A 24071-nucleotide genomic window follows, 5' to 3' on the forward strand; every position below is an offset into this window, starting at 1 on the left:
CATTGATATCATGGCACGTAACTTTGAGGGGATGGAGGATGCTTACATCAGAATGAAAAGCGAAGCTAAACGGATTGGACTAGTCATCAATACGTCGAAGACGAAGTACATGATAGGAAGAGGCTCAAGAGAGGTCAATGTAAGCCACCCACCACGAGTTTCTATCGGTGGTGACGAAATCGAGGTGGTTGAAGAATTCGTGTACTTGGGCTCACTGGTGACCGCCGATAACGATACCAGCAGAGAAATTTGGAGACGCATAGTGGCTGGAAATCGTACGTACTTTGGACTCCGCAAGACGCTCCGATCGAATAGAGTTCGCCGCCGTACCAAACTGACTATCTATAAAACGCTTATTAGACCGGTAGTTCTCTACGGACACGAGAGCTGGACGATACTCGTGAAGGACCAACGCGCACTAGGAGTTTTCGAAAGGAAAGTTTTGCGTACCATCTATGGTGGGGTGCAGACGGCGGACGGTATGTGGAGGAGGCGAATGAACCACGAGTTGCGTCAGCTGTTGGGAGAACCATCCATCTTTCACACCGCGAAAATCGGAAGACTGTGGTGGGCTGGGCATGTATCCAGAATGTCGAACAGTAATCCGATGAAAATGGTTCTCGACAATGATCCGACGGGAACAAGAAGGCGAGGTGCACAGCGGGCAAGGTGGATCGATCCGGAACCTCCGCAGACTGCGTGGTTGGCGAAGTGCAGCCATGGACCGAGCTGAATGGAGAAGACTTTTATGTGCAGCACATGGCACTCCGGCCTTAGTCTAGTAATAAATAATAAATTGATCATTTCTACTAAAATAGTTTGACTTCTATTCACCAGTTGGCGCTGCACTACAGAAAAGTTGTTCTCCAGCGACTTGTATGAGATAATGAAAAATGGACTTTCTTGTACTTTAAAATCTTTGATGAAGGGCAAATTCTTTAACTATAGCCTGATCAGCATCTACGCCCCAACGAACGATAAGCCTGATGACGTGAAGGATGAGTTCTATGAGAGGCTTGATAAGGCGGAGTGCCCATTACACGATGAAAAATTGTCTTCGGGGATGCTAATGCGCAGATCGGAAGAGAAAGTTCCTTTCGCCCTATCATTGATACGGAAAGCCTTCATTCCGCTACCAACGATAATGGTCTGCGAGTTTTAACCTTTGCTGCTGCCAGAGGTATGACAATAAGCATTACGTACTTCGCACGTAAGAATATCCATATAAGTATATAACACACCTGGCAACATCTGAGTGGAGACACTTGCTCACAGATAGACCACGTGCTGGTCGGCGGACGACATTTCTCGGATGTTATAGATGTAAGGTCCTTCAGATGTCCGAACATCGACTCTGATTACTACATTGCAGTTGCACACATATGGGCGCGACTTTTCAACGTCACGAATTCACGAAACTACAGAACGATGCGTTTCAATATCCAACGCTTGTCAGTTGAAGGAGTTGCTGAACAGTACCACCAGAAGCTGGACGAGCGGATAGGAGATGCCACCAGATCTGGCGACGTCAACAGATTGTGGGAACATATCCACGAAGCTGTGACTACAACAGCGCAGGAAGTGTTGGGCACTGCACAGCGACGCCAACAAAATAGTTGGTTTGATGAAGAGTGTAAGCGAGTGACGGACGAGAAAAATGTTGCGAGGAGTCGAATGCTAGTGGCTCGTACCCGTTCCAACAGAGAACGGTACAGTGTAGCAAGGACAGAAGAGAAACGAATCCACCGCAGAATAAAAAGCCAACACGAAGAGAGTGTGATAGCTGGAGCGCAGGAGAACATGAATAGAAACGATATGCGGATGTTTTACGCAACTGCCAATGGCGCGCGGCATAAGACTGCGCCAGTTCCCGCCATGTGCGATGACCGAGAGGGGAAATTGCTGACAGACAAGACTACCCAAGCAGCACATATTGTTTCACTACTGAACATTTCACTGTTTTGCAACTATTCGGAAAGAAACTATCTTTGCGTATGTGCCATCAAATATAACTCTCTTGCAATCTAAAAAGCGCAAGAGGTGGAGCCTACGGAAACATCCTTCGATTGCAGTAAAATTGCAATAATGTTGCAAAATACTACAGTGGAAAAAAATATAATAAACATGTAAAACTGGATTTATGGATCTTGTGATTGATAGTCCTTCACTCTACCACAGCACCATTCAACACTTCGAAGGGACTGCATGTTGACTCACCATAAAAACCATACGATTATGAAGTTTCGTACTCGGGTTTCCTGTTACTTGATTGCACCATCACAGGAAAAAAATGTTAGTTGTTGATCGATGCTAAATTAAACATGAAGACACATTCAACTTATCTGCAACTTAATTTAATCAAACAATTAAATTTTGAAAGACGCATTGAAGCTACATGGTGAAAAATATGCAACTTAATGATTTTGTTTCGTGTTTGCAACATGAAGTGCAGTATTCTTTGTTTGTTTGTTTCCAAATGTCAAACACGTACTGCATTGCAATGAAACATTGATCACAATTCGAACGTTTTTGACATCTTGATGCAGCTTTTTCGTGCTTTGATGTTTTTCCAATGCCTTTAATGAAACTGAATAGAAAAGGTGCTTTTAGGAAGATGTTGCGTGCGCTACTTGGGTATGATGGCAGCCAGGTGGGAGGAGCACTTCGAAGATTTATTGAACGGTGAAAATGAAGGTGTATTAAGGAGCAGGGTGGACATAGTCGGCGACAGTCAAGGTGTGGAACCACCACCGCTGGAGGAGGTTAAGAAGGCTCTAAACGAGCTGAAGAACAGTAAAGCTGCTGGGAAGGACGAGATAAAGAATGAAGAACTGTCTGCCGGCTGGTTGGATGGCCTCATATGCCCAATCTATAAGAAAGGGCACAGACTAGAGTGTGCTAATTACAGAGGAATCACCTTTCTGAACTCGGCGTACAAAATCCTGTCGCGTATCCTGTTTAACAGACTGAGACCGCTTGAGGAGTCCTTCGTCGGCGAATACCAGGCAGGTTTTCGTGAGGGCCCATCAACGACGGATCAGATGTTTAGCCTGAGAATGGTCCTCGATAAGTTTCGGGAGTACAACATGCAGACTCACCATGCTGGACTTTGCGGACGACATCGACCTTATTGGAATCGATCTCAAAGCAGTTGTGGAGGCTTTTGTACCACTGAAAAAGGGAGACGGCGAGGAAAGGCTTAACCATTAATTCTACCAAGACAAAGTACATGGTTGCAGGTACATATAGGGGAAGACCTAGCCCAAGTAGCACATTTGTCACATATCAGTCACTGTGACTTATATGCGACCAAAACAAGTCACATTGGAGTTGCTGCAACCAAATCGAACTGAAGTGTGCTACTAGGGAGTGGTGTTGGTGCAGAGGTAGTGCTTGATGGGGATGTGTTCGAAGTTTTTACCTCGAATTGTTTACCTTGGAAAGCTTGTGACATATGACAATAGCGTTTCCCGTGAAGCGAAAAGACGTATTGCTGCTGCGAATAGGTCCTTTTACGGATTACGTAACCAGCTTAGGTCCCGCAGCATGCAGACGGAAACGAAATTTGCTCTATACAAAACTCTGATTTTACCAGTGGCTCTTGATGGACATTATAAGAGGCGGATCGGAGTATTTTCGGGGCTTTCGAGCGAAAAGTGCTGCGTACAATACTCGGAGGGAAACTAGAAAATGGTGTGTGGCGCAGACGCATGAATCATGAGCTGTATCAAATATACAAAGTAGAAAATATTGTGAATCGTATAAAATACGACAGACTTTAGAGGGCTGGCCAGTTAGTGCGAATGTCGGAAGAAAGAACAACGAAAACAATATTTAACAAAGAACTAGATAGGGACCGGTGACTGCGTGGAAGGCCACGTACACGCTGGCTGCACGCGGTGAAATCGCACCTGGGGACCCTGAACGTTCGGGGAAACTGGAGGAACATCGCCCAAGACCGACGATTATGGAGCTCTACAATATGCCAGGCATAGGTGTATCGACGCTGTAGCCAACCAGGTATCCAGGTAGGTATTCTAATAGCAAGAAAGCAATACAAAACTCAGATCAATTCACCTAGTAGTGATGATGTTTTTCTCGTGCATTAGGGAGGATATTCAAAATAATCACATAAGAAAGGTCTGAAATTGCACTTTAGGTAAATTTAGGATTTATTTTTTTTCCATTGGTTTACGTTTATTGCATTCATTTATATGCATCATTTAAAAAAAACTTCATTAAATTACCCTAGTGATAATGGTGCCTTTCTCGTCAATTATAAAAAATAGTATTTCAGCCATTAATAATGATCCCTTAGTCCGATCTGACCAATGCACGGTTGGCCACGCCGGGAAATTAGGAGAAAAAAAATATTTTCACCTTAAGATGATGTTTTAGGAATTAGAAAAAGTATCTTCAGCAAAGTGAATGCTTATTATTTAAGCTTTATTTTGAAGTTTGTTGCAATACGGTGGTCCCACTACATTTTGAGATCAATTTTTTAACTTCTATATTTCTAATTTGAGCATTGCGTGACGATCTAGAAAGTTGAAACCTTATTTATCACTCTTCGCAATCCACCAATGTATTCACTCGATTGTATAATCAAACTGTGCATTTTTTATGCTCTAAAACATTGTAGAAAATGTCACTTCGATAAAAACTAAAACCAAAAAAGTTACAATCAAAATTTTGATTTTTTAACATTATTTTTTGAAATTATCATAACTCATGATACGAATGACGTATAATAATGGTTTGCTCAGCGAAATACCTCAAAATTAAATAAGGAACAACTTTCTAGAACATCGTACAATGCTAAAATTAGAAATATATAAGTTAAAAATTATCTAGTCACTATGGGCGATCGATCAAACTGAAGCTCAAGCTCAACTGTTTGATTAGTTGGTCACCTGGGATCCGTCGTGTAGTCTGCGAAACAAAGATTCTTTGTGTTGCACTGTACACCAAATCGTTCGTTAAATGGAGCAGCGTGTTGTGCCGTTTTCCTTACAAATGACATAAACTCTTGCTGTGGAAGCGAGCTGGATGACCGACAGACATACAATTAAGACACCCAGCATCGTATCGATCTGACAGTTTCACCTTCTGCAAAACGGGCAAACGTTGTTAGTGGCTCTACCCAAGCTAGTCGGCTGCTACGATGTCACCTCAAAGAGAACTCTTAAACAATTGGATGCTCGACGATAAGCTGAGATTCAGCAGTCATGTCAACTACATGTGTAAGCGCAGCTAAAGAGTACTAATAGGCAACAGTAGCCAAACGGCAAAACGAGTGAAACAACTGAAACAAATTCAGGTAGTCTCACCGCCTAGGCCTGGAGCAAGTGTGTCAGCCTGGATTAACAGATCTCATGAGGAGCTGAACTTTGGTTTCACCCAGTTTTTACCAGGTCACGGATGCTTCAGAATGCAGTGGAGTGCTTTCGCTAGTGTGAAACCCATGATAGCCGATATCCTACAACGAAACACGAAGCTTCGGGACAAACCGAATAGAGCCGGTTGCTGGTTCGTTGGAGTAGATGAACCCAAAAATAGCGGGAAGAGGGCTAAACGGTACAAAAAGTGGTCTATGAAGGGGAGCCAAGCTGCCAAACGGACGTTACGCTGTTACGTCCTCTGTGTTTTTATGACAGCTCTCTTTAGTCCCTAGCTGAATGCGTGTGAGTCTACATAATTGGCTTTCCTATAAATGGTTCCATTCTCCTTTCCAACTTCACTTCCTCTTCCTTTCCCCTTTTCACTTCCTTTTCCGTCAGGTAAATGATGAGAAAGGCCAGTGAAGGCGATGGCACAAATCTCCCAAATTGCGGGGAACGTGCCTCCTGAGCCGACGTTCTGATACCTGATACCAAACGGAATGACGCAAGCTAAAACGGAGGAGGAGTAGAGTCCGCCAACTTAGCTTCCGAATTAGTACCAAATGGTAGTTCCTGGAGGACCTAGACTGAAGCCGAAGGTATATCTTCAGTGGGTTTTTACTACCGAGACAAGTCCCACACTTCAGCGCCCAAATATTTGGGAGAGGGGATAACTTTCTTATCGCGGGCGCTGGGACAGTGCGTGAAGAAATATCATTTTGCAAACCAAAAACAAAAACGTTGATCTCAGGTAGTTGGTGCATTTATTATACTAAAGACTATGGGTACATACCTTCTATAAAAAGTACGTTTTTGGAGTGAAACTAAAGCCAATATTACAACTTTAATTTACTTGAAAAGCATAAAGGCATATATATGTATCCGTGATGTATTGGAACTTCAATTGATGTGGTACGGCATTCCGATTTGATAAATTTTCTATAGCGGACTTCATTCACGTGTTTATCAAATTAATCTCACTCCGTAAAATCTCGCTATAAAAAGCATACCCCATACTAACTCATCAACCTTTACATACTTTGTCCCATGTAAGTTCTTGAGAGGCGTACTCCAATCGCATTTTCCGCTATTTCAAGCTTCAACACTATATATGCTCATATATCTGCCACCGAAAGCGTCGAGGCAAGGAAAGGACGGCTAGCTTTTTTTTTCATTTCCGACCGTTCCGCACAACGTACGGCGTGTAGACGCCATCAGCGAGCATAAATCTTGGCGTGCGCGTATGCACATTAGCGAGCTTTGAACGGAGGGGCAAAGTGGCATAAAGCATACAAAAAAGTTGGATAAATCCACTAAAGCACAAGTCAGCCTTTCTTCTAAATTATTTCCGATTAGTGTTGGATGAGGATTAATTCTTATGCAATGTTGCAGATAAAAGGCGCTGCTAACATAGCAAATTGTCAACTGTCTCACTTCAGACATATGCCATGGACCCACTAGAAACGCTTCCTCGAAAATCGTTTTGTTCTGATCGTAATGCCTCTCAGTAAATCTCAATGTGCAAGAAAGACAAAGATCCTATAATGAATGCCCCCCCCCTCCCCAGAGTCCGCCATTGAAAGCTCGGGCGATGTGTTCTAATGATTTCTTCTCCTCTCACCTTCAAATCATGCCCCAGCTGTGGCCAGTAAAAACGGGCAGCACTTTTTGTCCGGTGCGTGAGATACACGCTGGCTGGCTCATTTGAATGGAAGCGTACGCGCGTAAGAATACGAGATTTATTGCTTTCCTTATTTGATTAATGGCAGTAAAAATCCTCAAACTGGCAGCTGCCGGGGGAAAATTTGACTACGAATTTCCCATTTCACTATGCGTACCAATCGCCCCGCCGTGTCGTACGCTGCGAAAGCTCGGATCAGTAATGGTAGTGAGCGAAACTTGATGGAAAGCACGTGCGTCAATGAATCTGTTTCAATTTGGCTTTTCTCCGTAGTAAAATTGTGGAGGGTCAGTGATGAAAAAAACGACGATGCGATGGAGCTAGGAATATTACTTTTTATCACATCATTTGTAAAAATATGACGCTCGTTAATGTGCTTTTTATAAGCGTATTAACGAGCGATTCTAAATTCGATTGAAACGTTCTTTATTGCTTCGAGAATTTTGATGCCCGCTCTCGAAGCGTCACAATTATTGACAGCAGAATAAACGCTTGACGTTAGAAAAATTTCAAACTTTTTCATACGTGGAAAAAAATAATACAGGTTTACCTCGATTATATGGACCCTCGATTATATGGACCCTCGATTATATGGACCCTCGATTATAAGGACTTCGATTATATGGACTTTTTACCTCGCTTATATGGACATTTTTTTTTGTGTTTTGCGGTTTTAAAATGATGTTGAATATCGTAAGTCATATTTAACATTGATTCTATATTTATTAAGGTACATTGGGGCAAATAAAGGCCCGTAAGGCATGTTGTGATGTTATATATGGAGATGCACTCTGAGTCATATGTTCGATTGACTTGATTGATTTACCATTTACGAGTTGGAAAATTTCATTGTATATAATGATAAATAAACAATTCTTCAATCTGCAACAGCCACGGCTACGTCCTTACAAATAGGTGGTGAAAAATAATGCGTGTTTTTGGTGATCTCTGCCATACGAAAACGTGAAGTGAATTGTCAGACTGACAGTATGCGGAGCAAGTGATAAGATGAGATTGTCATATTTAGCTGTTAGATCTTTGCTTCCAACCTTTTCCTGCTTTTGGTGCATGGAATTAAGTATAGAAGGACGGATGATGCATTAACATCCAGCAAATCGGACCCACTGAGACTGATTTTTTAGGTATATCCACGAACCTGGAAGAGTTGATTTCAATATGTGATACATAAAGTTCCAAATGGTTTTCAAATCTGGCATTATTTCTCCTGGACGAACTTGATAATTATTTGAATGTGAAAAACGGAAAACTCTTCGAGCAGTCTTTATATTTAAATAAATGTTGTCGAATATCCTGGTATTCAGATTTGTTCAACACAAGGCTTAAGGATTATACTGACGCTCAACGGTAGGAAAAGAAATTGATTATCTTTCGAATGTTCTTGTTAGCAGTTCTTAAATCAATTGCTGCTAAACCGTTCAGCAAAGCATGATCCTGAAACGCTCATGCAAACTCGTTCATGCTGTGTAATGTGAGCGATGTGTTTTTCGTTAGTGTTGTACAAAATACAACAGCGCGCGGTTGTGAAATTTTGAATGCAATCTCAAGTTTTGTTCGGGATTTTTATGAGGGCCCGCCACTGTGCGTCGTTTTGAATTTTGAAACCCGTTGCAAAATACAGCCCTGCTTTAATATACGAACATAGTCCAAAATAGCCATAACCATTTATCCTTTAATATTCCACTTAGCAGGTGTAGGTGCACTGTGTAATTGATCTTTCCCGTCAACAATTTTTATCCACTCAATCGATTCTTCAATTTTTTGAGGACAACTTTCCCAATGAACCCATACTTTTTGATGCCATACTTTATGACGAATAGTGCTGGTTTCCAAGCTTGACCTAACATTCGCCCGATTTTGAATTAAAATAAGGCCAATTCCAATTCTTCAAACGTGCGGCACTTTTCTGATTTTTTTTTTTTATTCTAAAATATGAGTTCTGTGAAAAAGTTGAACTTAAATAAGTCAAAGAATTGACTGAGACAATAAAACGAGATACATTTTTTGGCGGGAAATGTCAATTGGTTCTTGTAAAAATGACACTGATACGTGGAGTCCCTTATTTACATTGATTTAAATTATTTTTAAGAATATCTATCAAACGCAACTTGTTGCAAGGAGATCTTTTAAAGATAAGTGTCAGAAAAGTGAGACTGTTTCTACGCGATTTTTGCATAAACAAATGCATTTTGGCCATATCTTCTGAGCCCATAGTCCAATCCGGCCAATAGGACAGGAGACAATAGGACAAAACTTTCCATCGGTTTCAATTTTTTGCGATCAAATCAAAAGAGGACAAGTGTCAGTCCTTCTATATAAAGCCAGTTTTTGAATCTAACATATACCTTTCTCGACCACTCAGTGTTTGCTTTGTTACTGAAACAGGAAGGCACTGTAGTTAGAATTCGTGAATAAGTATACTAGTGTGCTCACATTGAGCTGGGTGAAGTCTTCATTACTAATGTAATCTTAGAAACAAGCGGCTGGAAAAAAGGTTATGTTCTTATAGAAAATCATAATCTACTGGGTTATCATAAAATGAGCCCAAACATGCGCATTAGACTGTAAGGTAATATATGGATATTTTTTTCAACTTTTAAGACTTATTTCATCGTGTAATACAAATTTCTGAAAAAAAAAATTTGCTTCGATTATATGGAAAATTCGATTATATGGACTTTTTTGCATCGAAAAAGTCCATATAATCGAGGTATACCTGTAAAAGGAAGTTGTGGCTAAATTGTCTGTATCTGATCCAGTGACCCACCGAAATAACTCCGGATATAGGAGAGCCGCATCACAAGTCCACTCTGAATTCCTGGGATCCGTACGAGCAGAACAGTGATAAAACCAAGCCAATACGACAAAAAATGACGAAAGGCAGCAATTTGATTTTCCTTCACTCAGGCCAATACGGGTTAAGGAATGAGTAGGCAAATGTTGACGTGATACTCGCTTTGAACTTTGATGGAAGACGTCGAGTCATCTGCACTTCCACGAGAAATCACCAGGATATCATGATGGATATTTTGGGTATGAAAATGAAGGTATAATTTGGTAGGAAGTGTGGGATGGTTCGTTTTGGCATCGTGTAGAGCAATCGAAGCGAAGCATAAAAACCTACTAAATATCAAACGCGCACCAATTAGTTTACTTTCCAACCGACTGCATAAAGCAGAACGGAGTTTGAAAAGTAGGATTTTAAAAAGTATTCAAATATTCAATTGAATCAAAACATTGGGTGGCACCATCTCTATTTCATGTTAGGTGCGTTGAATCACATCACGCCGATGACTCACGTATGAATAATAAAGAAACAGACTTACAGAAGTAGCAATTCCGTATCAAACTTTAGCTCTTTATCTGGTCCCGTTTCTGGCCAACGGTATAGTTAGCAGTGATCATACTCATCATAAGCTGCTTTTACCTTTTCGTGCAAATGGTTTCGATAAAAAAGCACTTTACAACCGATGTCGTTAGAACTATCGAGTGTCAAGAGTATTTCCCCGGCCACGGTATACTGACAAGGTAGGCTCGTAAAGGAAAATGACTCTACAAGAGTGACATATATTTTATATATTTTATATATTTTATATGTTTCATATATTTTATATATATATATTATATATATTTATATATTTCACTAGTTGACCCGGCAGACGTTGTCCTGCATAGTAGGCGATAAAGCGCGTCTGGAACTGCCCATGCGAAATTTCCATACAAATCATAATTTTAGTTTTTCACTATTTACTCAACTTTTCCCGTGATTTTCGCATGAGGAAATATCATATAAACCCGTCGGAAACTATAACGAATGTTTCTGCTGAAGAAATGAAAAAAATCCATCCAGCCGTTTTCGAGTTATGCGGATACGAACACAGACCATTTCATTTTTATATATAAGATATGTTAAAGCAAGCATGCTGAGATCTTGCCTGGATCTCTGTCTGTCTGCCGAAAACCCATTTTGGGAGAATAAGTGGATCTACTCAATCAAGAAAATCCACTTATTCTCCCAAAATGGGTGAATTTTTCAGCAGAGAGATCGAAGTAAGCCACGCGTGTGACAGGGTGGATTGTTTGTCTCCTCTGCCCGTGTCACATTTTTTTCAAAATTTCTCTAATTATTTGTGAATTGTGGTGAAAATGTGAATTTTGTTTTGAAGAAATTGAAGATGTGAAGTGTTGTGAAGATGTTCAGGATTTGAAGGGCATTCTTTGGATGATTGATGGTCTGAAAAACATTCAAATGCGATCAGTGGTAGCGGCAGAACTGAAACGGGCCCAGGCAGAATATGTGGCGACGACAATTCAAAAAGGATTACGCACAGATGGTACTTGGAAATACTTCGTATCGGGTGAGATCAACATATTTTATGTTTTTATGCAATTTTATTAGATTAGAATATTTACCACACTTAATGCTCGTAACCTTCGGGGACTCGCGTCGTTGTAAAAAGTACAACACCTTCGAAAAAAGCACGCTCCTCGTTCACAACAGAAGTGGGACTGCGTGAGCGGACCAGAACCAAGCGAGTCCCGGAAGGTTGAAACAAGTAAATATGTCTGAGGAGTCTTTGGCCAGGAGGTTATGTTTTTATTGTATCGTACCACACCACTTTGACACTATGTGAGTGTGTTGAAATGAATCGTAAACTCATATATTTAATACATTTATTCGGTATTTCAAAGGTGTCCCTACTTAGTAAAAAAACTTTCGTAGAGGTGATTAATGAAGGACCTCGTGTCCTCATATTGAATTAACAACTAAGGATCAAAACATCCTTTGCCCAGTCTAACGTGAAGAATTTTTCTTATATACATTATATAATCAAAGGGCCGCATTTTGAAAAGATATTGAAATAAAATCGAACATTTATTAGCTCCAGTAAAATGAACTTTCCTGCCTGCTTTGCTGCTAAAAATCCAGCTACAACGAAAAGCACGGCATCTTGTGCATCCACCGATGTTGCCAATCTGCTAGGCGAAGAGAATTTCTACAGTCGACTGAATTGCATCGTAAATAGCATTACGACATGTGACAATTAAGATCTATATGGGCGAGATTGGATCCCAAGCAACACCACTTGTTTCTCAGTGAGTAACAACTATGGTGTAACTTACTAAACGTCTGAGTTATGCACAACGCAACGTATTTGGAACTCTTTTGTGACACAAAAAGCGCACACATTTGTACTTTTTTGCAACATCTTGCGGCTACACTGAAAATAAAAACAACAACCAACCGGGAATCAAACCATGGACCTTGAGTTTTCTAACCTTTTACTATAACCATCACACCATCAATTCTATTTGGAGGTTCTGCTAAAAGTGCACTACATAAACAACAAAGTAATTCGTAACTTCATTGTACCTTATACGGAACATGCGGGGGCCTTTAAAAAATAAAATACTGCTCTGCTGAGCTCAAAGTGTTTTGCAACATATCAAAAACATTGTCGTAGCTGCAATTAACCGAAGAGTTATTAATACTGCAACTTATTTGTTTTGTTTCTGATATGGAACACATCGAATTTCAAATCACCCAAAAAGTCAGATTCGTGGCATATTGCAAAGTCATTTGAACGGATATGAAACATTGTGTGTTTCTGAAACTGGAAAGTGGCTTTAATGTGACCCGATGTATTGCCAGTGTCTTCAATGCATTTTTTTTAGGAACAAAATCTATTTGAAATATGTTGCGCGTGCTGCTTGGGATCTAACGTTTCAATCTCACATAGATGTAAGAAACTGAGGTTCATGCTGCAGAGTTTGTGATAACAACGACATGGTGATCGAGGGATCTCTCATCTCCATACCCAGTTCACAACGTCACGTTAATTTGACCGCAAGTGAAACCGACCTCACCATTGAATTCTTTCGACAATTCCTTCAGCAATTCCTCAGCCTTCGGCAATACCTTCAGGACTATTTAACAAGTTTTCCAGGTATTCCTCTGGCAATTCCTCCAGGAATAATATCCACAATTCCTCCAGGAGTGCCTTTGGAAATTTCTCCAGGAATTATTTCAACGATTTCTCCAGAAATTCGTTTAGCAATTAGTCCAGAAATTTCTTCAGCATTTTCTCCAAAAACTCATTCAGCAGTTCCTACGAGAAATACTCCGGAAATTCATTCTCCATTTCTTCCAGGAATTCTTACAGGAATTCCTCCAATATCCACTTTGGCAATTACTCCTGGATTACCTTTGACTATTAGTATATTGACAATTTCTTCAGGAATCAGTTAAGCAATTCCTTTAGAAAATCCTCCAAACATTTCCTTCGAGACAGTCTCAGTTGAACTCTCGTTCAAATAGGACGTTTATCTCGTGAGCTCTTCAGAATAGTCAACTGTTACTGAAGCGTTCTTTTATTTCAATCACTACCTTTCTTTTGAGTCAGTTTTTTTTGTTCTCGGTGAAGGTACACATAACCTATCGAATCGACAAGAATTCGTCCCATCAAAATGGCCCCTCCAAAAGGAGGAAGAAAAAAGAAAAAGGCAACCGGCGATACGCTTCCCAAGCTTGAAGGTCATCGTGAAGGTCCAAAATTCGTGGTCGTCAAACGCGTGGACAGGAAAGATGCATCTTTCGAAAAGGTCAGTCCCATCTTTATTCAAAAAGGAATCAAAAGTGCTTGCGGAGATCCACTCAACGTCATTGAGCTACGTGACGGAGCGCTGTTAGTCAAAACCAGAAATATCAGCCAAGCGAACCAACTTCTCCGATGTAAGATGTTGTTCGATATGGAAATTATCGTCGAAGAGAACACGAAGCTGAATCAGACGAAAGGCATCATCACATGTGCAGATTTTAGGTATGCTACTGAAGAGGAGATACTGGGAGATCTACAGGAGCAAGGAGTTTGTAAAGTCGATGTCATGAAACGGAAAAGCGAAGGTAAACTCGTCTCAACCAACAGCTACATCATCACATTCAAGTCCACCGGTATCCCGGAGACAGTCAAAGTCGGCTACCACGTTCTCAATGTGCGTCTTTTCATCCCCCGACCGATGGGGTGCTACAAATGCCAGTATTTCGGACATTCATCGAAGTTTTGTACAAAGGAAAAGTTTTGTTACAACTGTTGTCGAGTAGGTCACACTTCCGAAGACTGTTCAGGAAAAACGATATGTAGAAACTGCAATTCAACAGAGCATGCGTCATGGTCGAACAAATGCAAGGTATTCGAAACCGAACAAGAAATCACGCGAATCAAAGTTACCGAAAATGTAAGTATTAGGGAGGCTCGGCAGTTGTATAAGATCAGATTTCCCAATAACAATATCACATACAGCGAAGTGGTTAGAGTCAGTCAGGTAGATAACTCACGCACTAGATCAGATCCAGAGAGTCAGCCAGGAATTATATCTCACAATTCTCAGAACGCGTTCTCACCACGGCGACATACAGACAGCTCACATTGCCAAGTACATCGCACCCTGGTGCAGTGCTCGATGATAGGAATAGGACTAACGACATGGACTATCAAGTAGCTAAAATTTCTCACCCTCTCTCAAGACACGTATGATCTCGTAGATTTTCGAAATGATGCCAAGCTAATGAAAGGCACTCAATCATCCTCGAGTGGCAGTAGTAGAATCTCGGAGCTCGATGCTTCCCTCTCTAGCAATGGATTCTAAAAGCTCCATTATCCAATGGAATTGCAATGGCTTTTTCAATAATTTTCAAGAAATTAAACTCTTGGACGCCAAGTTTCATCCAACCGTTATTTGCTTACAAGAATTACACCTAAAGTATAGTAACTCAGCTTCTTTCCGAAATTTTGATATTCACAGATGTGACTTTGTATCTGATAACGATAGAGCACGCGGTGGTATATTGACGTTGGTCAGATCACAATTTTTCTCCCGAAGCATCCAAGTGAGTACACAACTCCAAGCTGTTGTTGTCGAACTTCTCCATCCTTGCAAATTTACTCTATGTAACATTTAGCTCCCTCCAAATGAAAATATTTCCTACGAAGACCTAGTTAAGCTGATTACACAATTGCCGAAGCCGTTCATAATTGTCGGTGATTTCAATGCGCATCATAGCAACAGGGGATCAAAGTTTACCTCAGTCAGAGGTAAAATAATCGCTAAATTAATCTCAAATTTCGATCTCAATCGAAACATGTATTGATTTAACCATTTGTTCGGCAGCTTTAAGCGTTTTTTTCTCATCTCCATGTCCATCACGATACTTGTAATAGTGATCATTATCCCATCCTTTTAACACCACTCAACACTCGTATAGTAGATGAAAAACGTCCCCATTGGATTTTAGAAACAGCTGATTGGAACAAGTTCTCCCAACTCGTCGAATTCAAAGACACGTTTTTCGACAAATCAATCGATGATCAGAATTCTCACATCGTAAATGCTATTATTAATGCCGCGAATCAATCTATAAAAAAATCATCCGCCAAAATTGGACAAAAAAGCGTTCCTTGGTGGAATTCTTCTATATCAAAGGCTCTAAAAGACAGAAATCACAGTTTAAACTTCTTCAAAAAACATCCAACATCTGCTAATGAACAGCGTTTCAAAATATGTAAATCTAAAGCTAGGGCTCTCATGCGATATCATAGCAAACAATCGTGGAGAAAAATGGTGGCGTCAATAAACTCTAATGTTCCCCAGACTCGAATTTGGAAACAAATCAGAAGTATCAATGGAGACATCAAACCAATAAATTAACATCTATAAAGCATAACGACTCCATCATCTCGAACTCTATGGACATTGTTGAGCTTCTAGGGAAGCACTTCTCTAATGTTTCTTCTTCTAACAACTATTCTCCATCCTTTAAAAAACATAAATCAATTATGGAAAAAACTTCTTTCAAGATAATAGATAACACTGAACCATACAACAAACCAATCACAAAACTCGAGTTCCAATCATCCTTGAATTTAACAAAAGGTTCTTCTCCTGGATTTGATATGATTCATTATGAAATGATAAAGCATTTATCTCAACCTTGTAAAACGTACTTATTAAAATTCTACGACCGCATATGGTCACAAAAAGTGTTTCCCGACGAATGGAGACTTTCTATACTAATCCCTATCATCAAACCCGGTAAAGATCCATCACTAGCATCCAGCTATCGTCCAATATCTTTGACAAGTTGTTTGTGTAAGCTCCTCGAAAGAATTATTAACAAAAGACTTTCCTGGTACATCGAATCCAATAATATCTTATCTAATTTCCAATTCGGTTTCCGTCGCGGTCGTTCCACGATTGATAGTCTAACTATTCTAGAATCTGACATACAACAATCTTTCTTGAGAAAACAGCATACTTATGCAATATTCTTCGATTTGGAGAAAGCTTACGATTTAACATGGCATAGATTAATTTTGAACAAATTAAAATCAATAGGAATAGATGGCAATATGTTGAGTTTTATAATAAATTTTCTTAAAAACCGTAAATTTAGAGTATTGCAAGGAAACACATTCTCGTCTTCATATGAATTAGAAAATGGAATTCCTCAGGGTGCTGTTCTTAGCGTTATTCTTTTCCTATTGGCAATAGACGATATTACTAAGCAAAATGATCCAAAATGCAGAATGTTACTCTATGCAGATGATATAGTATTATATATGTCATCTAGCTATCTAAAATCGATTCAAAAACGAATTCAATTAACAATTAATAAAATGCAAAAATGGTTGTCCGACCATGGATTTCGAATTTCAATTTTAAAGACCTCCTGTATGCACTTTTGCAGAAGAAAAAACATAGTTCGTGTCTTTCATTCCGCATTAATGATGAAAAGATTCGGGAAGTTGAGGAAGTAAGATTTCTCGGCATGATTTTTGATAAAAGGTTGACCTGGCGAACTCATATTGAGCAAACGAAAAAAAATCTTTAAAAGCTATGAATATCATCAAAACATTATCGCACATCAAATGGGGTTCTGATCGTAAAACACTAATAAAATTACACAACTCTCTTGTTTTATCTCGCTTAGAATATGGGGACTGTATATACTCATCCGCATCTTCAAATCTTCTGAAGTCTCTGGACTCTGTACACCACCAAGGTCTGCGTTTAGCGAGTGGAGCATTCCGTTCTTCACCTATATCAAGTATACTAGTGGATACACATTTTATGCCTTTGAATGTTCGAAGAGATCAACACATTTTATTCCAAATGGCCAGAATTCTACGTAATCCAACTCATCCTATGATAGAATCAATACAACAAACATCCATGGATAGTAACACCAAAAGTCAAATATTTCCCGCAAGGTGTTTTATGATGATGATGATGGTCCCACCACATTTTAGAATACTAAATAGTATTAATTTAGAATTACCAAAGATTCGAACAGAAATCATCGGAAAAAATGCTCCATGGTTACTTCAAAAACTTGATATAAATATTGAACAAAATGCTTTTCCAAAAACTAGTACAAACACTAATATTTTTAAAACTATGTTTTGCCAAATGCGTCATGCGAATTCTGATTATCGATTCATGTTTACTGATGGCTCAAAAACGAACTCTTTGTCCTCGTTTGCCTTTTTCGACGAACATAAAAATGAAATTAAGAAAATTAGACTGCTTAGAAACTCATCAAGTAGCTTCGATAAATATTTTATAATAACCGACTCATTGAGTGCCTTACTAACACTTTCTGATCATTTCTCAACGCATCCCATAATACAGTCAATATTTAGGAACATTTTTCTATGCCAACAGAAATCAAAATCAATTAAATTTTATTTTGTTCCAAGTCACGTAGGCATTCTTGGTAATGAAATTGCAGATAAAGCGGCAAAAGAAGCATTGAGTGAATCAGCCTCACAAGGTGAACTATTAGCGAAGGATTTCAGAAATGCTTTAAAAACAAAATTCAGTAAGTTATGGGAAGAAAGATGGGTTTCAACCATAGATATCAAATATCGACAAATTCGACTATCAACATCTAACTGGACAAGTGTTAATTTACTTAGCAGAAGAGATTCTGTTGTGCTAACAAGATTGTGATTAGGTCATACTCATTACACTCATTCGTATTTAATGTCCAAAGTAATCCTCCACTTTGTGACTCTTGTAAGCAAAATTTAACTGTTAGCCATATTTTAGAACATTGCACCAAATATTGCGCCATTAGAAAACAATTATCCATTAGTCGGGAAGCCCTCAAGGATGATTTAGCTAGTAACAAAAACATCATTCGTTTCATGAAAGAAATAGATTTGTATAATGTTATATGATCATGTCTGATAGAATTATAACAATACGATTGTAACTTGAACATATTATGTATGTAGATTATATTTGAAAAACTTTTTTTTTATTATGTTTATTATAGATAGAGCTAAAGGTTTTATAAAACTACGGCCCATATAGCCCCAGTAGTGCTGGCGGCCGACCAAATGTAAATAAATAAATAAATAAATTTCCTTCGAGAATTCCTTAAGGAATTCTTAAAGAAAATATTTCTGGACTTCCTTAGGTGTTTTCACCAGAAATAAATTCGGCAATTTCTTTACGAATTATTTTCACCCGCAATTCCTTCCGAAATTCTTCAAAAAGTTCCTTCGCTAATTACTCCAGCAAAGTATTTGGAAATTCCTCTAGGAATATCTTCTACAATTCCTCCGGAAATATATTCGGCAATACATTCACAAATCCCTTCGGCAAATCCTTCAGAAATATCTTCGAAAAGCCCTTCACGAATGCTTCCGGCAAATCCTCAAAAAATCCTACGGCATTTTCTCCGGTTTTATTTTCGGGAAATATTTTTCAATTTTTCAAACATTCTCCTTTAGCTCAGTTGCTTTGAAAATTCCTTCAGAAATTCATCCAAGGTTTTTTTTCGACAATTCCGCAAAGAATTCCTTTAGGACTTCGTTGATGACCCTAGGAATTACTTGGGTAATTCTTTCAGCAATAATTTCAGCAGTTCCTCCAGAAATTCCTTCGGCAATTCATCCGTGAATTCCATCGGCAGCTCTTCCATAAAATTTCTCATAAATCGTTGATACATTCTTTCGCAATCCCTTCGGCTAGTCTTTCAGAAACTCCTTCAGGAATTATTTCGACAATTTTTCCGATAATTTCTTCGAGAGTTAATGCTGAAAATCCTTCGGCAAGTCTTTCAGGAATGCTTTCAGCAATTCCTAGAGAAAATAATTTGTCAAGTACTTTAGAAAACATTTCAGAAATTTGTTCACGAGTCCCTTCGACAACCCAGTAAACCACATATCGTATAACAAACAGCAAATAAAGTCGCACCAAAATTTTAATCGCACTGCATATCAAACTTTATCAGTTTATTGTCGACAAATGTTGTATTGAACGTATCATATACGATAATTTTTACCATAGTGAAAATCAATCGTAATTATGTAAATAAAAACTCATAACGACTTATATTCCTTGTAATGTCCTATATCAGTGCGAATGAATGTCTACGTGAATCGTAATACAATCGAAACCACCTCAGTCCAAGTGGCTTGCAGAAGTTTTAAGCAGTTGTAAAGATATAAATTGTGTAGTTTATGTTGGACAAAAATCCGACTCACCTCAAGATGTGCACCATGGTGCCGTGGAAGAGTATCCGCCTGCAGATCCAATACTTTCGCCAATTCCTCCAGAAATTCCTACGTCAGTGGACATAAAACCCCCTCAAAGACAAATTTTTTAGAAGAAAAGTTTTGTTAGAACCCTGTCGAATTAAAAAAAAATCGCCTCTGCCACGACAAGACCTTCTGGAATAATTTCGACAGTTTCTCCAATAGTTTCTTCAGAAAATCCTTCGACCAGTCCAGACAATCCTTCGGAAATTTTTCCAGGAGCTCCAATCGAAAATGTGTCCAGTAATTCTTTTGACACCACCAGGAAATATTTCGGCAATTCCTCCGAAAACTCTTTCCAGTGTTCCTTCAACTATTCATCCAAAAGTTCCTTCAGAATTTATTTTTCAGAAATTTCTTTGTTTAGCCCTACAGGAATTATTTCAGCATTTTCGTCAAGAATTCCTTCGGCACTTTTTCATATTTATTGTCTATTATTAGATCGTTCGCTTTTTTGGGCACAACGTGAGTGTATTGTGGTGACACCTGGTGCTACCTCACTATGACGCAGCGTCTAATTATCCAGTATTTATTTGATTGTCATTATTTTACAATTCCAATTGGATTTTGATAATCTTGCTACTTTTTATCTGTAATATCGATAAGAACATGATGCTATTGTGTAGGTTTTCCTTCAGTCCTTCATCTAAGTTCGTTTTCCATTGCTGAGGTCTATTGCTATTATCCGGTCGTCCAGTAGAGCTATGCCTCTACCAGCCACTACGATCAGATGGTTAAATCTATGTCCATTTAGAATCCGGAATCATTTATTGTTTTGCAGTGGCACGGAAAGTGACCGCTGCAAGAATTCTTTTACAGCGGTTTGTCTACCTAGGCGCCCACTTGCTATGATATAAATTTCACGATGTTTCGTGCAGCGAGTCAAAAATTATTCCAGATTTAAGCCAAAAGTAGAGAAAAAAATCTGCGCACAGACGTTGATAATCCTGCTAATCGACGATGGAACCTACGTCAAAATGGATTTCGGACAGCTTCCTAGCCAAAAATTCTACATGGCCACGGCACGAGGAGTAGTTCCTGCGAAGTTTAAGTTTGCTTTTTGGACAAACTTGCAAAAAAACAGATGATTTTGGCAAGGGATATGCAGTTTTGGAGCAAAGTTTTAAGTGTTTGTGACGAATAAGACGATGGACTCGAAACTGTACAAGGAGAAATGTCTCAAAACCGCGGTCTACCTTCCATAAAGCCCATAAAGGTCCGGTGAAGTTTTGGCCAGATTTGGTGAGTTGCCACCACAGCCGGGAATTCATCCAGTGGTACCACGATAATAACGAAGATTTCATCGATAAAAACATAAATCCACGCAACCGGCAACAGCTTCGATCCATCGAGAAAAGTGGAAAAACAGCTCGTGACGCGACTCAGATGACCAAAATGTGGAACAAATGTGCCAAGGAAGTTGACTCCGGAGGTGTGCAACTTTTGATGAGAGGAATAAAGAAGAAGGTGCGAATTTTCGCTGGAAACAAGAAGAAATGATTTGTATCAATATTTTTTCTTTAAAGTACAGCAAATTTCCTTTGTTTTGATGTATTGACCTTATTTGTACGTCAATCTGTTACCGAGATACAGATGATTTTATAATTCCGGAAATGGACATAGCTTTATTATGAACGCCCATCGCGCTGCATCCTTCAGTAACCCGGCAAGATTTGTTGGGGTACTGGGAATCGAATCCATGATCATCCGATCCGCTTATGAGGCGAATGAGTAGTCAACTTCGCTACAATTCTCCTCCTTCCTCCTTCGACAATTCTTCCAGAAAATATTTAGGCCATTCTTCCTGAAATACTTCCAAATATTTCTTCGGCAGTTCCTCAGAGTTTTCCTTCAGCAATCCCACCAAAAATTTATTCCGAAATCCTTTCACGATTTCCTTCGACAATTTCTCCACAAATCCCTTTTGCCATTCCTTCAGGACTCCATCGTCAGTTTCTCCAGAAAAACATTCGGCAATTCCTTAACGAAATCTACAGCGATTTCCCCAAGAATTCTTTAGGCAATCTATCTCAAATTTCTTCGACAATTCTTCCAGAAATCCTTTAATGAATCCCTTTGACAATTCCTGCAAGACTTCTATTCATTTTTTTTAGGAGTATATTCGGCAATTCCTTAAGCGATTCCTCCAAGAATTCTTTGGGAAATTACTCCAAGATTCCTTCGAAAATAGCTTAAGGATTTTTTTTTTCCGGTAATCCCTTCATGAATTCCTTCATCAGTTCCTCCAGCAATGTCTTCGGTAATCCTTACACGAATTACTTCAACTATTCCTTCTAGAATTCTTCTAGCAATTTCTCCAGGATTTTCTTCGGCAATTCATTCAGAAATTTCTTCGGCAAATTCTTTAGATTTCCGTCACCATTTACTCCGAGAATGCTTTTGGCATTTTCTCCAGACATTTATTGGGGAATTCCTCCTCGGCAATTATGTCTGGAAAATCTTCGTGAATTGCTTCTCGAATTCTGTAAGCAATTTCTCTTGAAAAATCCTTCCTTCGAAAATTCTTCTATAATTCTTCGGAATTCCTCTAGAAATTCATCCAAGATTTCCTTCGACAATTTCTACAAGAATTTCTTCGGCAATTCTTCCAAGAGTTCCGCCACCAACTCCTCCAGGAATGTCTTCTGTAATTCTTTCGGCATCACCTCCACGAATTCTTGCGGCAATTCATTTAGGAGTTCAGAAATTCCTTCGGTTACTCGGTATACACTGGTGGAAATAAGTATAAAGACAAGCTCGGTTTCCATACAAAATGGCCATATTGGGAAGTCAATATCTCGATTCTTAGCGATTCGATTGGGCTGATTTTTTGCCAACAAGCCTAAAATGACTTGAATTTGTATTCAATGATAGTTACATTTATGCATATATTCTGATTATACGCGTTTCTGTTGGAAATAATTATAAAGACAGTTCCGTTGAATGGAGCTCCATATAAAAAAGTGGTGTCTTTATAATTATTTCCAGATTTTGAGGTCAAAATCAACAGAGATGTATAAAATTTACTCAAAGATCGAAAGTTCAAGTTAAAAACAGGTGCCTAGTAAAATTTCAGCCAAATCGAATCGCTACGAATCGAGATATCGATCCTCAATCATGATGAAAATGTATGAAAATTATGCTTGTCTTTATACTTATTTCCGGCGGTATAGAAAATCAATCCTGCAAAAAAAATCCTTCATGAATTCTCACAGCAATTGCAAGAATCATTTTCTTCGACAATCCCTGCCGAAATTCCTTCTGCGAATTTTCCAGGATTTTCTTTGGCAATTCCTCCAGGAATCCCTTCTTTAATTGGTCCAGAAATTTCTTCGGTACTTCTTTCAAAAAGTCCTCCAAGAATTTCTTCAACAATTCTTCCAAGATTTTCTCCAGCAATTTCTCAAGGAATGTTTTCGGAAATTTAGCCAGAAATTTCTTCGGCAATTCCTTCACGAATGCTTTCGGCATTTCCTCCAGGCATTTCCTCAGCAATTTCAAGACTTTGACAATTTCTCCATGAATCCTTTGGGCAATTCTGCCAGGAATAATTTAAGCAATTCCCACAAAAAAACGGGACTTCCTTTAAGTATTCCTTTGCCTCTTTTTCCAGGAACTCATTCGACGATTCCTCGAAGAAATGCAATTTCTCTAGGATTTCCTTCGGCAATTGATCCAGGAATGTTTATAGCAATTCCTGTAAAAAAATTCTCAGCAATTGCTCTAAGAACTCCTCCGACAATGTTTTCGGCAATTCCACCAGAAATTATTTTGGAAGTTCCTCCACGAATTCATTTGTTATTTTCTCCAGGAATTCCATCAGCAATTCTTAAAGGGCTGTGGCATCTACTCCAGGAATGGCTTCGACAATGCCACCATCATTCGGCAACACCTCCACGAATTCTTATGGCAATTCCTTCAGGAATTCAGAAATTCCTAAGAAATTCTTTCGGTTTCTCTTCTAGAAATTCATCCAAGAATTCTTTGTATAAATACTTCAGGATTTTTTTTGGTTTTTTTCTTCGCGAATTCTGTCAGCAACTGCTTCAAGAATTCCATCACCTATTCCTCCAGGAATTCCTCCGAAATTTCTCCCGGATTTTTGCTGCAAATTCTCCAAAATGCCCTTCGGCAATTCCTCCAGGAATTCCTTCTTTAATTGCTCCAGAAATTCCATCAGTGCTTACTTTAGAAGGTCCTCCAAGAATTTCTTCGGCAATTTCTCCAAGATTTTTTCGTGGAAATTCCTTGAAGCATATTTTCGTCAATTTCACCATAATTTTTTTGGCTATTCCTCCACGAATACTTTCGGCATTTCCTCCAGGCATTCCCTCAGTAATTTCTTCAAGACTTTGGCGATAGCTTTATTTGAGCAATGCTGCCAGG

The 24071-nt window shown here is 39.1% G+C and overlaps 1 protein-coding gene across 2 annotated transcripts in view; it reads right to left on the reverse strand.

The window, feature by feature from the left end:
- LOC134224575 (kin of IRRE-like protein 1) overlaps window positions 1-24071 on the reverse strand; it is a 763295-nt gene that overhangs the window by 496226 nt on the left and 242998 nt on the right. The window lies entirely within an intron of this gene.

The sequence above is a fragment of the Armigeres subalbatus genome, chromosome 3, assembly GCF_024139115.2.
Source record: "Armigeres subalbatus isolate Guangzhou_Male chromosome 3, GZ_Asu_2, whole genome shotgun sequence".
Lineage (NCBI taxonomy): Eukaryota > Metazoa > Arthropoda > Insecta > Diptera > Culicidae > Armigeres > Armigeres subalbatus.